General features: G+C 48.8%; 1 long non-coding RNA gene across 1 annotated transcript; it reads right to left on the bottom strand.

Annotated features, from left to right (window-relative positions):
• Positions 1–2,195: 2,195 nt before the first annotated feature.
• Positions 2,196–4,281, bottom strand: LOC121057545. The gene is made up of 3 exons (XR_005813834.1): positions 4,189–4,281; positions 3,716–3,835; positions 2,196–2,269 (listed from the first exon to the last, which is right to left on the bottom strand). It is a non-coding gene; the product is annotated as an uncharacterized LOC121057545 (long non-coding RNA).
• Positions 4,282–13,955: the final 9,674 nt, after the last annotated feature.

Consider the following 13,955-nt stretch of genomic DNA (forward strand, 5'->3'; position numbering starts at 1 on the left):
GGAAGAACAGCAGGACTGAACAAATCTTTCACCTCTCTGGGCTTGCTGCTCAGTGTTTAATACCACCAGCCTCTCTTTCTGACCATCTCTGCCTCTCTTTCTGACCAGATCACTGCTAGGGGAAGCTTTTTTTCCCATCTGTCCATTCCAACTCCTGTAGAGAGGGGGAATTGAGAAGGTCCCCTTGCCACAGGCAGGAAGACAGCAGAACACAATGCATTGCTGTCATCACCAGGGATCTTCATGGCATTTCTTGTGACCACAACTCCTCCTGTCAGACCTAAAAACCTATGTGCCTGCCCCAGACCTGTGCACCCCGATGAAGCTTTTGAAGTCGGTAAATGGGTCCCTGTCACCCCATTTAGTGGCCAGGAGGAGACAGGCATGCAGAGAGAGAGAGATTCAGGCCTCCTGGAGAGGTTGCCCTTGGATGTGCTCTCCAAGGAGCCATGGGCTACTAAGTTCCTAAGCAAAGATGCCTCCGTAGATTGGGATGGATTTGGGCCAAAGGACGGGAAGACGGGTGTCCCGCAGCAGGGTGTACAAGGGTGGGTCAACAAGTCCCAGCAAAGGACAGAAACCTTTGAGTGTCCCAGCTGAAATCATTACTAAAGAAAACCCAGCACAAGGTGTCAAGGAAGCGACCATACATCCATGACCTGCCCCTCTTTCCAAGACTATACCTATATATAAAGGAAGTAAATTCACAACCTGGCAGTTCCATTCTGGTCTCAATCCACTAGGGATAAGGGCAGCAGTGAGGACAGAGCAGCACAGCCCATAGCGAGGGCTACTGCAGTGTGCAAGCTCCTGTGTGCTTGGGCAGCAAGCCTGTGTCGAGCAGTTATCAGGGTGGTTATTGGGGCAGCTGAACAAAACCCGTGCTGGGAAGGGCTGAATACAGCGCGAGTACAGCTACACAGGCATGAGCATAGCGGGGGTAAGGCCAGTCTGAGCAAGGGCTGCAATAAGTAAATCTTCTTTATCCTTAGGATGAGTAAACTCTACATTTTTCTCCTTTTTGCTAAGTTCTATATAAATAGAAAGAGAAATATGTTGGGGAAGAATGACCTTTACCCAAACTGAACAAGAAAGGCATTGTTGGGTGTCTTTTCTTTCCTGGTAAAAAGGTCAAAAAATATTTTAAGAACTGCTGAAAGAATGGAAATGTGGGTAAGTGGAAATTCAAGTGGAGTAGGAAACAATAGTGTGGATTAAGTCATTCCCAGCAAGAACACAAGGACAGAAAATTGTCAGGGATTCAAGCAGTCTGCGCCCCGTTTTTTCTCCTGTTATGGCTGAAGGGACGACCGAGCTCAAGACCGGCATATCCTGGAGTGAACGAGTGGGTGGGGAAGCCACAGCAACCGTGACATTGTCCCTGGGTGGCTCCTCCACACTAAAGCATATCCCTGGGAAGTGGACGAGCCAGAAGAGCCCTCACCTTTGGGGAGCTTCTCCCCACTGGGCTGGGAGCCTTGGGGACTTTCACCCCCCTCTCTGTCAATGACTGCATGTTTAATGATGGCATATTAAATGGTTGCGCATTTTCAGTAGCCTCTGGTTATCATCTGCCCCCAGCACTCAAGTATTTAGGTTCATGCGCGCCCAACAGAGAGAGTGCAACTATCCGGAAGCCTCCCACACAAACCTTTTGCCAGGGAAAAAGCTGGATTTACACAAAATAAAAATAATTAAAAAAGAAAAAAAGAAAAAGAAACAACTAATTCCTGGAAGAGGTCAGATTTCTGCAGAAATGTTGGGGAATATGGAGGGGAGGCGAAAGAGGGGACAGTTTTCCACTGATGCTATGACCAAAGCAAAAAAGAGGTAGGTACTTTCACTGTGATTTTCTTCAGAAATTTCTACCAGCATTCCTGACGCCTTTCAAAAAGCATTTTGCTTTGCCTTGGGGACTGTGGGGCCATGGTTTCTCCTGCCAAACAGGCCTAGGGAGTGCAGCTGGAATCAGGAGCCAAAATTGCAGAGCAGAGCAACGAACTTGTTCCCTGTCAAATCAGGGCATCCCCACTTTCCCTGTGCATGACAGCCAGGGGTTATTCCCCCATTGTCTCCTCCCCATGTAGATTTTGGCTGGAGACCCCACTACCCCACAGAGGTCCCACTCTGCTCCCCACCCTGCTCCGGAGCAGCCCCAACTCTCGTGCTCTTGTTTCATCCTCTCAATTTACTTGCCTGGGGGCTTTGTGACCTCCCAGCTGTCCATCCATTCTCTCCCAATATTCAAGAATCCAGCTGTCCTTTTAATCTGCAGGAAGGGAAGTTTAGGATTCAGTGAGCTGGAGAGCAGATGGGCAGACACTAGGATGAATGGAAACCGTTGCCTGAGCAGAGATGAGAAATAACACATCCATACCACCACAGGGCTGCATCGAGGGCAGTGATTTACCCAGTGGCAGGAAAGTGAGCAGGGGGCTGGAGCAAGCTGGAACATGTGAGAAATCCTCCTTGTCAAGAGGGGGTGAGGAGAGCTCCAGCTGTTTTCAGGGAACCTCTGCACCTGGCCAACCTAATAAATCTGTCATGAATTCAGCAGCCGCCGACGGCCATCACTGCAGAATGGCTCCTATCGTGCTTTTTTGCACATCCTGCCTAGAGGAAATGTGCCCGAAAGTATTAAAGCATGCTTAACAAACTGATCACATCCTAAGCCTTTCAGCCCTGCAGCGAGTCAGCATCAAATACCCAAAGGGATATTTCCTCAGAACACCAAAAGGGAACAAACTGACAAGTTAAAACGCTAGGTTTATCAAATTGGGGTAGAGACTTCCCTGCTTCCTAGGTGATTTCAAATAAATTAGAAGCCCATCTGTTGTGCTTGGTTCCAAGAAATTAATTACTTCCAAGGGTGATGATATTTTTTACAATGAAGTAATTATCAAGCTAATCATAAAGACAAAGGTGGAAGCCTCAAAAAGAGCAAATTGCCATAACTCCAGCCTGTAGCTGGGCGCTCCTGAGACTCCCCTGGGACTATTGGGCTCCAGGAGATTGATACGGTTTAATAAATAATGGTCACACCATGTATTGGCCATGCTAAGAGGCACACAGAAATGGGCTCAAGAGTCTTAACATGTACAATTTTGGAATTAGCACTGCATTTTGCCGGGAAGTTGGGAAGCTCTTGCTATTTTGGCAAGAAAAAATGATTGTGTTGAGCACAGCATGGCTCGGTGGACATTTGGCCTTCAGGAAATGATTTAGAAAGTGCCTTAAATGTTCTGGCAAAGCTGGGCTTAGCACTTCGGGACTTACTGAAAACCAAAAGGAATTAAGACATGCTTTTTAAAAACTATTTAATTGATAAAGATGTAAACAGCCACTTAAAGAGTCTTCCCAATGTAGAGCTCATGTGGGAAATAAATGTAAACTTGGGGTCAGTTTAACTGAGAGAAATGCTCCCTTTGGTGCAGCAGCGAACATCAGTAAATAATTATCTGTGTAAAGGACTGGTAGAGTAGCCCCGATATAAAGTTTTGTTTGAAAAGGGACACCAACTGGAGCAGCAAAATCCCTGAGTTTGGCAGAAAGCATGCCTGGGGATGGGACAGGAGGGCTTTCTGTTCAGCCCTCTCCAGCCTCTGCCCATGGGATAGAAACCAGCCTCCTCCCTTTCCTAGTGTTATTGTCATGCAGACCTTCTCAGACCACACAGAAAGGGCCCAGCTGGTTTTACACCAACTCACAGGTTCACCTGCTAAATATCTGCTGAGCAAAAGCACAGTACTGGCTCAGAAACCAGGTCTTCCTCCATTTCATTCTTTCTCTTTGCCTTGATGGCCATCCCGAGCTTAATCTGTTCTCCACAGCTACTCTAGAGAAAAGAGAAGACAAATAAAGACAAGCCTTGTAACTAGCCAACTAATTTTAGTATTTAAAACAAGAACAACAGCAACAACAACAAAATTAATTACAGCAGCTGGTGAAAAAATTAATATAGTATATCCAAAAACAGTGATGATTTAGTGATGAAAAAAAAGGGAACCCAGCTGACATCAAGGATAAAAAAAGACAGGCTTAAGCTCTTCTGGAACACATACAAGCAGGAATATAGGGTCCCCAGGGACAGGGAGAAGGGCTTCCTTGCCTGCTTTCCAGAAAATTATGGAGGAAAGTATAATTTTTCTTAATGGGAAAAGGTGTTTCCAGGAAATTATGCAGGCAAACCTCTCAAACACGCAACGCTCCTGTTCCCTCTACGTATCTGCTTGAGCTGCAGCTTCGCCCAGCGCTGCTGCAGCTGCCTTGAGTCAGGCAGTGGAGGAACAAGGAGAGGTTTCTGCAGCATCCATGCAATATCCCTGCCACTTCTAAAAATACCCAGCACTGTGGAGACAAGCTTCGGCTTCACACAATTGAATGTTTCAGTGTTGGCTCAAATTTTTCTTCTAAGCTACGTCATTGTTAAAGACACAGTGTTATTCATGTGGAGGCCAAAGACTTTTTTCCCACATAGCAAGGTGCCAAATAAGTGATGAATCAGGACTTCGGGTTGATTTATCTGTTTCAGCCGCTCCTTAACTGTATTTTCTATTTCTAGCACCCGCTGTCATTCAGGAAAATCTTGTAGGTATCAACAGCAACCATGACTCACTCTCTGGCTCTCCCAGCTCTTAGGAACAATTTTCACTGTGATGCAGATTTTGGCATACTGTCTTGCAACGAGTGGCTATATGGGACTGGTACCATGACTGTGGAGAGGGAAAATGTTTGACATCATATGAGTCAACCTAACTCTTGTGGCGTTGTTTGTAGTCATTATTAACACGTCTATTTAGTTGGAGGTATTTTAATAAACTTGACAGTGATAATAGTTTTAATAATGGTTTTAGCTGTTAATAGCACTGTTACCTGCCTACATCTTTCATCCTCCAGGGAGTTTCTTCCTTTTATTTGTGAAGGCCAAGTGAAACCAGACCCCTGGAAGCCAATAGCAAGCTTTCCTTTGAGGAGAACCAGTGTTTCAGGTCACACATGTACTTTTCCTTTCTGAGATGTTCCGTCCTGTATCTCACACATCTGTGTTAGGAAGGTTGATGGTCAGGTTTGGGAGAGTCAGCAAATGTACCAGAGATATCAAGAACGGCAGAGTAACCCCAGATCCACACTGGAAGGAAACTGCGTGGCTGGAAAGCAGGAAGACATTTATCTAGTTATCCCATTTCAAGGACACCTTCATCCTCATGCACTGCAAGGTGTTCCTGAATTCAGGGCTCCAGATCAGATCCTTGTACATGTCCCCACTAATAAGTCCCCCCCCCCCGCCTCATGTTCACAGATCAGCTCCCTCCAGCTCCCAGCCCTGGAGGGAAGGAGATGCTTTACAAAAGGCCCAGATGCATCTGAGGTTGGTACCCAGGAATCTGGTCCTAAGGCAGGGTCTTTAATCCAGATATCTTCCTCTCCAACCAAATGTACAATAGCCTGCTGCTCCTGACTTCATGAATTAAAAAGACCTAGCATCTCTTGGCCCTCATCACACCCAGAAGGTCACACTGGGGAGAGAGGTGCTGCAGAGGACAAGTTCTGTCTCACACCTTCAAGACAGGTTTCTTGCTGTCTTTTGGAAGATTCAGGCTTTGGGGAAAACAATCATAAATAGCTCATTGTGTAGCTGAACTTCAGCGGAGCACAAAGTACTTGAACCAGGAAGCTCTCATTTCAAACAGATCCTGGAAAAAAAAAAAAAAAAAAAAAAAAAAAAAGAGGCAAATTTAACCTGGCAGCAGCTCCCAGTTTGCAGAGTCAGAAAGTTGCAACATTGCAGAGATCATTGCTTTTCCGTGCTGGACACTTTCAGCGACTGTTTCTGATCCCACATTCACCATTGTCCAGACTCAGGCAGCCTTGCCCAGCACCTGCTCAGATTCATGCACCTGAAGCCAAAAAGGGGCTGTGGGCTCCAAATTGCATCTCAGGGACTGTAGGCTCCAAATTGCATCCCAGGGACTGCTGGCTGGAGAATGAGGTCCATCTCTTGGTGCAGATGGGCTAGGCACGGGGGTCTGGATCTGGCCAGGGATGGTGCCTCAGCCTCATGGCTGGTCCTTCGTCCCTGCAGTCCTACACACACCCTACAGGAGCACTTGGGCAGATGTCATTGTACCTGCTATCATGGCATGAGGGAGATAAAATGTGCAATATCCACTTTGTGCGGTTAAGACTGAGGAAACAGCTGCTTTCTGCAGCCACCCTGGTCTTGCTGGAACGTTTCTTCAGTAATGAAGGAAAAACACCTCTTCTTCCTGCTAGACTTGTACTAAATCCCCAGTCTGCTGCTCTGTAGGGATGAGGCAGCAGTTCTGTGTATCTGTCATGGTAAATATCCAGCATGCACAGAGGGATGGATGGGGCCACTGGAAATGGAAGCAGGGCATGTTCCACTGCCCACCCACAGCCTGCAGTGCCTGTAAATAAATTGCACAGTGGTCAGAATCAAAATAAGCCGTTCAGGTCTGCAAGAAACTTTTCTTGCCAGCTCTGGCAACTTCGTGTTTTCTTTTGCTGTAGCTTCCAGCAAGACGTGTCATCCTGAGCGTGGAAATGTGAACAGAGGGGTGACCTTGGGAACGCAACCAAAAATCTCCCAAGGCCTTATCCCACTTGGAGGCTCAGGTGGATGAAATTCTTCAGCAGGCATCCAACAACGCTGGAACAACAAAGTTCAACAAATATGGCAAAGTTCAGTGCAAGACTGTTTAGACAGGCAGGGAGATTTTATCCCTTATTCTGTCATATCTACTAGTTCACCAGCACCAGGACACTTTTGTGCTTCGCTGGCAGAAACACAGAATACAAGAGACAGCAGCTATTGAAGCCTTGTCATATATCTTCTAGTCTGATTCAGCTGGCAAGCACATGCTGGTTTTGGATGCGTCTTTCATAGCCTTTCGGAGCTGACAGTGACTCTGATCTTCTGGGTCTCCATCCTGACCCACCTCTGTGAGCCAGGAGGTGACATTGTTCTTTTGTTCACTGCCTTTCCCATCCATATCTGTGCTTCCTACTGCTCCATTCCTGCTGTTTATGTTCCAACCTGCTGATGGCTTCAGTCTGTCCCTTGGTTCAGCCCGTCCTTCATTTTCATGGTCTGAATGTAATGAGGAACTGCATGTAGCTGTGCTAGTATCTTGATAATTGCTGATTTGAGTGCCATCAGCCCATGTCTTCACCTTCTTCTGGTGTTTCTGCACACAAATGGTCCCACCATATTCTGTTCATGCCAGCTTTGGAGTTTTTAGTAGAAAAATAAATCTCTACAGACAAAGCTCAAATGGCACCTGTTTGCAGGCTCCTTGCAGAAAGCATTGGATGGCCAGAGATCTGGGATGAAAGAAGCGGGGAAGACCCTGACTCTGTGCCTGGCTGTCTGCTGTCTGTATGCACAGACATCCATGTCTGGAAAACTGTGATGGAGACCTTCTCTATTGCTCCTGACAGTGCTGAGAAGAAGGTGGCTGAGCAAGCTGTAAAGAGAAGTTGTCACATGGTCACAGCCATGATGGGCTTGGGGATGCTACACAGGGAGATTGCCAAACCTGCACTATTAAAACATTCAATTAATGGCTAACCTTGTGGTGTTCTCAGGTCTCCTTTGAGGCCCTCTGTACAAAGCAGTATAACCATCCCTCAGAAAGAATGGATCAACACCGAGAAGTCCAGCATGGGCAGCAGAACCAGTCATGGAGAGGGCTGGGCAAGCAGAGACAAGCTCTGGAATGGAGCAGAAGGGCTCCTGCCAGCTCAGAGAAAGCCTCAATGGGAGGATCTGGTTTCCACATGAATAAACAGTTGGCACTGAGCATGAAAGAGCTGTGAACGGGGCTTGGGGAGAGGCTGTGGGCACTGAGAGGGAGATCATTGATGGTCAGATTTATGGCAATGAGAGCAGCCACCAGTATTCATGTGGTTGGGGGTTGCAGCTTTGGAAGCAGGACTTCCTCGGGCTCCCACGCTCCGCTCCATCCCAAGGGCTTGCCCTGGGGGACGGGTGCTGGCAGCCGCGGCCACATGCAGGCCCCAGCGAGGGTGACAGCACAAACCGGGCCCAGCAGGCAGCGGCACGGGGGAACAGGCCGAGGCTCGGAGCTGGCTGCAGGCCAGCCCCCTGCTTCACTTTCACTCACCATGGGACATCACAGGAGACACTTTCCACCTCTGAGACCAGCCTTCCTCCTACCAGAGGACCGTGGGGCAGCCCATGGTTTCACCACAGGACTGGAAATCACTGGAGTCACTGCAGGCTAACAGGTCAGCCAGCAGTGCCAGGTGGCTGTGGGCACCATGAGGCACATCCCACCAGCCTGCCCTGCTGCAGGGTCAGGCCTTGCTCTCTACGCTGACGAAAGAACGGAGGCTTTCCTGGAGACTGGTTGCACATGGCAGAGGAAAGGGCTGTTGCCTATGTGGCAGGGAGAGCAGCAGCAGGAAAGTTGGAGGTCTGCCTGTGGGGGGAGGCCACGGGATGGGTTTGGACGGCACGGTGCTTTCTGGAGTGGCAGACTGGGATTTCTACACATAGAAATGCCTCTTCCTGTGTGTATAGTTTTCTTGCCCAGGGAAATACAATTTTGTGTACTAATGAGACAGCACAAAACAAGCAGAACAAAACAAACAACAATTCAAAACAGGAGAGCGCAGTTGACTTGGGTGATTCATTTATTCTTCTGATGGAAGCAAATTAGCAAGGTCCCACCAGCAGACAAAACGCTCAGGCTGCAGAGAGGCAACAGTCTCCCACTCAAATTAAACTGACTTATCATATTAATTCCAGATATTATCTTGGCAGAAGTGGTGCTGCTGTACGCAGCTTGCAGCAGCAAAAAACACTTGTGGCACTGCTGGGATTTTTGAAGAAGCTGCTGTGCCAGCTTGGACCAAGGTTTCATCCTACCCAGTGCCTTGTGCCCATCTCTGGCCCATAGCAGCTGTCCAGGACACTGCTCAGGTCTGTAGCTCTGACCTCCAACAACACCTCCAATCCTTCCTCAAGGACACCACCAGTATCTCCACCACCTGATGGGCTCTCACTGTTTCGGGGCAGCTGCTCACGGGTGGGCATGAAGAGAGCTCACCTGCAATTATGTGTCTCTCCCTGCCCCTTGGTTATTTCTGCCTGCATAGTGGGACGATGCCTTCTCGACCCCTCCCCAGGCCAGGCACATTGGCCCCATGGAGGCCAGGGAGGGGCTGCCAGGTCTAAACCCCATTGAGGGAATGGAGCAATTTCTGCTGCATCATTGCAGAAACAGCCGGATTAAGGTACAAGCCAGTACTGAACGATGATTTTGTCCCTAAACACAGTGCAAACGGTCTTTTTATGAGTAAAGAATGTGTAAGTACCTGTCTTAGACCTATGGAGTCCCTTCTGAAAGGGTTTCCCAGGGCACAGATGATGTGAAGTGAGGCCATTTCTTCCTTTAAGAGCTGGGAAGAAACCCAGTGCAGGACAATAGATGTTCTTGGAGATCCTCTGCTGAAGGACATTGCCCTTCCACAGTTGGATTCAGCCACCAGGTTGCCAATGGCAAATCACCTCCAGGTGTCCACCAGGGTGCCTCAAGGCCAATGCCCACATCTGCTCCTCAAAGGTACAGTTCTCCTTTTAAATGGTAAAGGATTCACTAATGCAGAGAACTGGCAGAAGACAAAGAATTCTTTCAAATTTTCATTGGGGCAGGAAAAAAAAAAGGTCACATCAGCCAGCTTGCCATCATAGTATCCCCTACAGCCCTTACCTGCTCACAACACACATATAATTAGGTCACCTGGTGGGAGCAGGAGGGATGGAGCAGGTCCCTGAGTGGATGGGGATGACTGATGTGTGTTCCCTGTGGAGCCTGGAGCCACGGTGAAGAGATGGATGGAGGAGGATGTGGAGGGGAAAGTGTCCTGATTGAAGAACTTATACAAAACTAGGTCATACCTTAAAACACTTTTCAAGGAGTTTTTGGGAGGAGTTTGACTTTGAAATTCCTTTATAAAAATAAGAAGTGTCCTACATAGGACTGAGTGAAAACTGATACAAGCATCCCTTGGTAATGTATACAGCAGTAGTAAACTCCAGAATAGCATCAATGTGGGATTTGTGCCGTCAGCAGAGAGCCAGCAGAGACCAGCAGCAACTGAGAAACACAACTTCTCTGGAAAACCGCTGTGTTGGATCAGTGTGAGGGGACAGTCTTCTGCCACCCTGTCAAGACAGCTGGGACAACTGCACAAAGAGCTGGGACATTTGGGGACATGAGTTAGAGATCTTCTGCAGAGCAGGGCCTTGGCCATGCTGGGGTACAGCTGAGGTCCAGAAGGAGAGGCACCTGCTGCCTGCTACCTACTCCTACAGCAGGACCAAACAGTCTGTGCTCAGACTCTGCAGTGCCACAGATGTGGAGCACACCAAGGTGATGCAGCATGTCTAACCACCTTGCTGCAAGGGAGGATGGCCAAGCATGGCTGGAAGGTTCTCTTGCCCCACCAGCCAAGGGAAGGTTGAGTGAAAGGCTGATGTCCATCCAGGCAGGATTATACAGAAAACCATCCAGTGCCTGCAGCTGGCAGCAGTAGGGTCAGATGCTGCCCACAGGTAGAGCATCCTGGAGGAGCTTCTTGGAGGAGCATCCTCAGCTTGTCAAGAGCCTGTCAAGAGCCTGTATGAGCACCATCATGAAGCTGTGGGCCTGCCCTGTACCCAGGCACCAGGCCCAGCAATGGTGCAGAAATTGCTTTGGCCTGGCGTCTGTACCCTCCCCTCTATTTATGTTGCCCTGAGGGGAATCCCCCACCTGACGGCACTGACTACAAGTTTCTGTCTCATCCTCCAAAAGCCTCTCTTCATTGCCCTGGACAGGACTTCTGGGCACTACATCTCCCAAAACTGTGCGTGAAACAGCCAAAGTGTAGAGGTGACGGAGGCTCTGTGAAGACAGATGATGTCCCTTACTTGGCATGTTTAGGGAAAAAAAAATATAGCAGCTCTCAAGCAAACCTACTCTTCCTCAAAACAATATGTCCTGCTATTTCTGTCCACAGCACAAACCCTGATGGAACGTGGAGACCAGAGCTCAGCTTTCTTTAGGTTGGTACCACTTAGGAAGTAAATCTGTGCAGAGCATCTGTGCTGACCATTGCAGAGCCTGTCTAATGCTGTGTATACTGCTGTGCTGCACAGATCCAATATCCACTGGGACCTTTGGCTTGTCCAAGCCAAGCAGGTGCCAACTGTGTGCTAAAAAGAAGCTATGTGGATGCTCTGCAAGCAGCAGTGTGGGTGACAGTGCTGAGCATTGCCTCATGTGCCTCTGTGCACAGTCCCCAGTTGCCCTGGGCCCGCCTACAGTTGTAGCATCAGCTCTTCCTTCCCGTCTCTTCCAGCATTGCCTTCTCACGGCAAATGTGCTTGTGCACCTCAGTGGTTGCCTGGTTTTTCCCAGGACTGTTATCATGTCTGCTCCTTGTCCTCTTGCTTCTCTCTAGGGCCACGTACAAATACAGGGCAAATGCTCTATAATTTTCCAGATCCTGCATGAAGGTATTTGAGCTGTGTTCTCTGCTCAGCCCTGCAAAGTCTCAGCGGGCTTGTGCCAACATCCCACAGAACCTTGCCACTTTCATGCAGTGTCATGTCACTGTGTCTCAGTACATGTTTCTCTGTAAAGGTCAGCAAAGGATCCTGAAGAAATTTCAGAGCCAGTGCTTTACCAAAAGTCAAAATCTATCTGCTGTGTTGCTATTTCCATGACTTTTGTCATTGTATGTAAATAAGTGGTTTATGTTTGCTAGTAGGATTTATTGCTGCTGTATTAGTCTCAGAGAGTGATCACTGTTGTATTGCCTCCCTAGTTCTCTTTTGGAAAAATGCTGAACTCCTGCAGAAGTGACCTGGTTTGTGTGACTGTGGTCCTGAAGCCCAGGGACAAGGACAGGACAGGACACCACACTTCTGCAGTCACAGATCACAACAATGTTCCTGTCAGTCTGGCACAACTCCACCTGGGTCAGCAGTTCTGGGTGTAAGCCTGCTCAGCCAAAAGCCAAACTGGCTCCAAGTCCCTTGCAGGTGGCTGAATGAGCTGTTCAAGAGCCTAAATCTAGATGTCCTGGCTTGAAACATCCAAGGAGAATCTTTCACTCCCTGCTCCTTCCCAGGGGAAGGGAGGATGAGATTGAAGAGGAAGCCAACCAAGGAAAATGGAGATGAGCTCCTAGCATTTCAGCCACTGTTTCAAACTTAGGTTTGTGCTAATGCTCAGATCCGGCTGAACGTTGGCCGGCTTCTCAGTGCAGAGCTGGGCGTTGGGTACTGGGTCTTCCAGCCCCATGTAGATACCTCAGGTACCTTGGAACATGATCACCTCCATTTAAGCACACAAATGCCCCAGTGCTGCTCCATGCCCCGTACCAGCACGTTCAGGAGCCTGCAGCTCCAAGCAAGTCACTGGGACAACCTCGTGACAGGCACTGGCTCACAGCCACATCACGCAGAAATAGGCTGAAATTTTGGCCCTGCTGCAAGCAATGGCAACATTCCCACCAGTTTTCATGGAGCCTTAATTCCCCCCAGCTCACAAGTGATGATCCCAGTGTTTTGGCCACAGCCACATTGGCCCCACCATGGTGTGATGCCAAAGGGCAGCACTGGTGCCCGCAGGGACATCAGGCACGGGTCCCCAGCCTCTGCCCTCATGGGAGACCTGGGGCATGTCCAAAAGCCACGGCCATCCTGGCTGCCTGCTGTCCCTGCCAGCCCCATGAGAATCAGCCCCTGGTCCACCTCCATCACCCTCAGTCCCCAGCGGCTGAAGTTGTGCTGTACCATATGAAAAAAAGCAAAAACTGACCCCAAAATCTCCTTCGACCCATTAGATGTTCTGGAAAGAAAACCAAAGGTGCATTTTTAACCCAGTTTATTTTCACCACCTGCACTTCTGGTGATCTCAGACTTGAGATGAACATGCCTAAAGGATGGGGCAAGACTACACGCCATTGCACTGTACCCCCTCCTGCCTTGTACTTCTTATAAAATCCACCTGGAAAAATAATCCCGGAGGCTGTGCTGACAAATGACTAAGTCTTCCTGGTGCAGCAGTTTGCCCCTCCACTTTCCACGTGTGTGCTTTGGAAACCAAACAGAGAGAAACTCTTGGGGTGGCCAAAGAAAACACAGCCCTTTCTGGGCAAGTGCTCTGCTTATAAATAAACTGATGTATGGACAAATTACCAAGAAGCATAAATACAAACCCTGCCATCGGCCAGGCGTTTCCAGACTGCAGAGCCAACGAGGGGCTCTTTTGGCACTGTCAGATGTTATTGCTGCTGCTGGGTTGATTTACAGCAGCTCTTTGTGCATTGCTGGCTCCGGTGGGGGAGAGGCACTCACAAGGGACCATCCTTCGCCATCCTTCATCCTCTGGATGTAAACCCAGCAGAGGAAACCCCAAATCTCCTCTTGTAGCCATGCTCTCTCTCTCTCTCTCTCTCTTTATATATATATATATAATTACCATCATGATGTGATTTCTTCACTTAACAGCTGTTTATAAAGAATTTCTGAGGCTGTGAGGAGGAGCAGCCACAGTCTGCAAAACAGATCAGGACCAGGGCTACTTTCTGCCTCTCTGAGTGAGGGACAGGGATATTTTGGGAACTTTTAGCCTGGAAAGGCAGGAAGGGAGGAGTCAGGATGGAAACAGGGGGCCAGGTCTTCAGCAGACACAGAGCTCCAACAGAGGTAAGGGAGCCCTGCAGCACTTCTCCCCAAAATCTGTGAGCAGAGGCATTACCCCTGGGAAGCCAGTGCTGTGCCCTGGACAGCGGGGTACCCGTGGTGCAGAGGGTCTGGATCAGGCCCCGTGGGATGGGGCTGTTTGTAGGAAGGATGTGTCTGGAACAAGAATCGCTGTGACCTTCTCCAGCTGGAATGTGGGAGATTTACGGAG

The sequence above is a fragment of the Cygnus olor genome, chromosome 19 (assembly GCF_009769625.2).
Source record: "Cygnus olor isolate bCygOlo1 chromosome 19, bCygOlo1.pri.v2, whole genome shotgun sequence".
NCBI lineage: Eukaryota > Metazoa > Chordata > Aves > Anseriformes > Anatidae > Cygnus > Cygnus olor.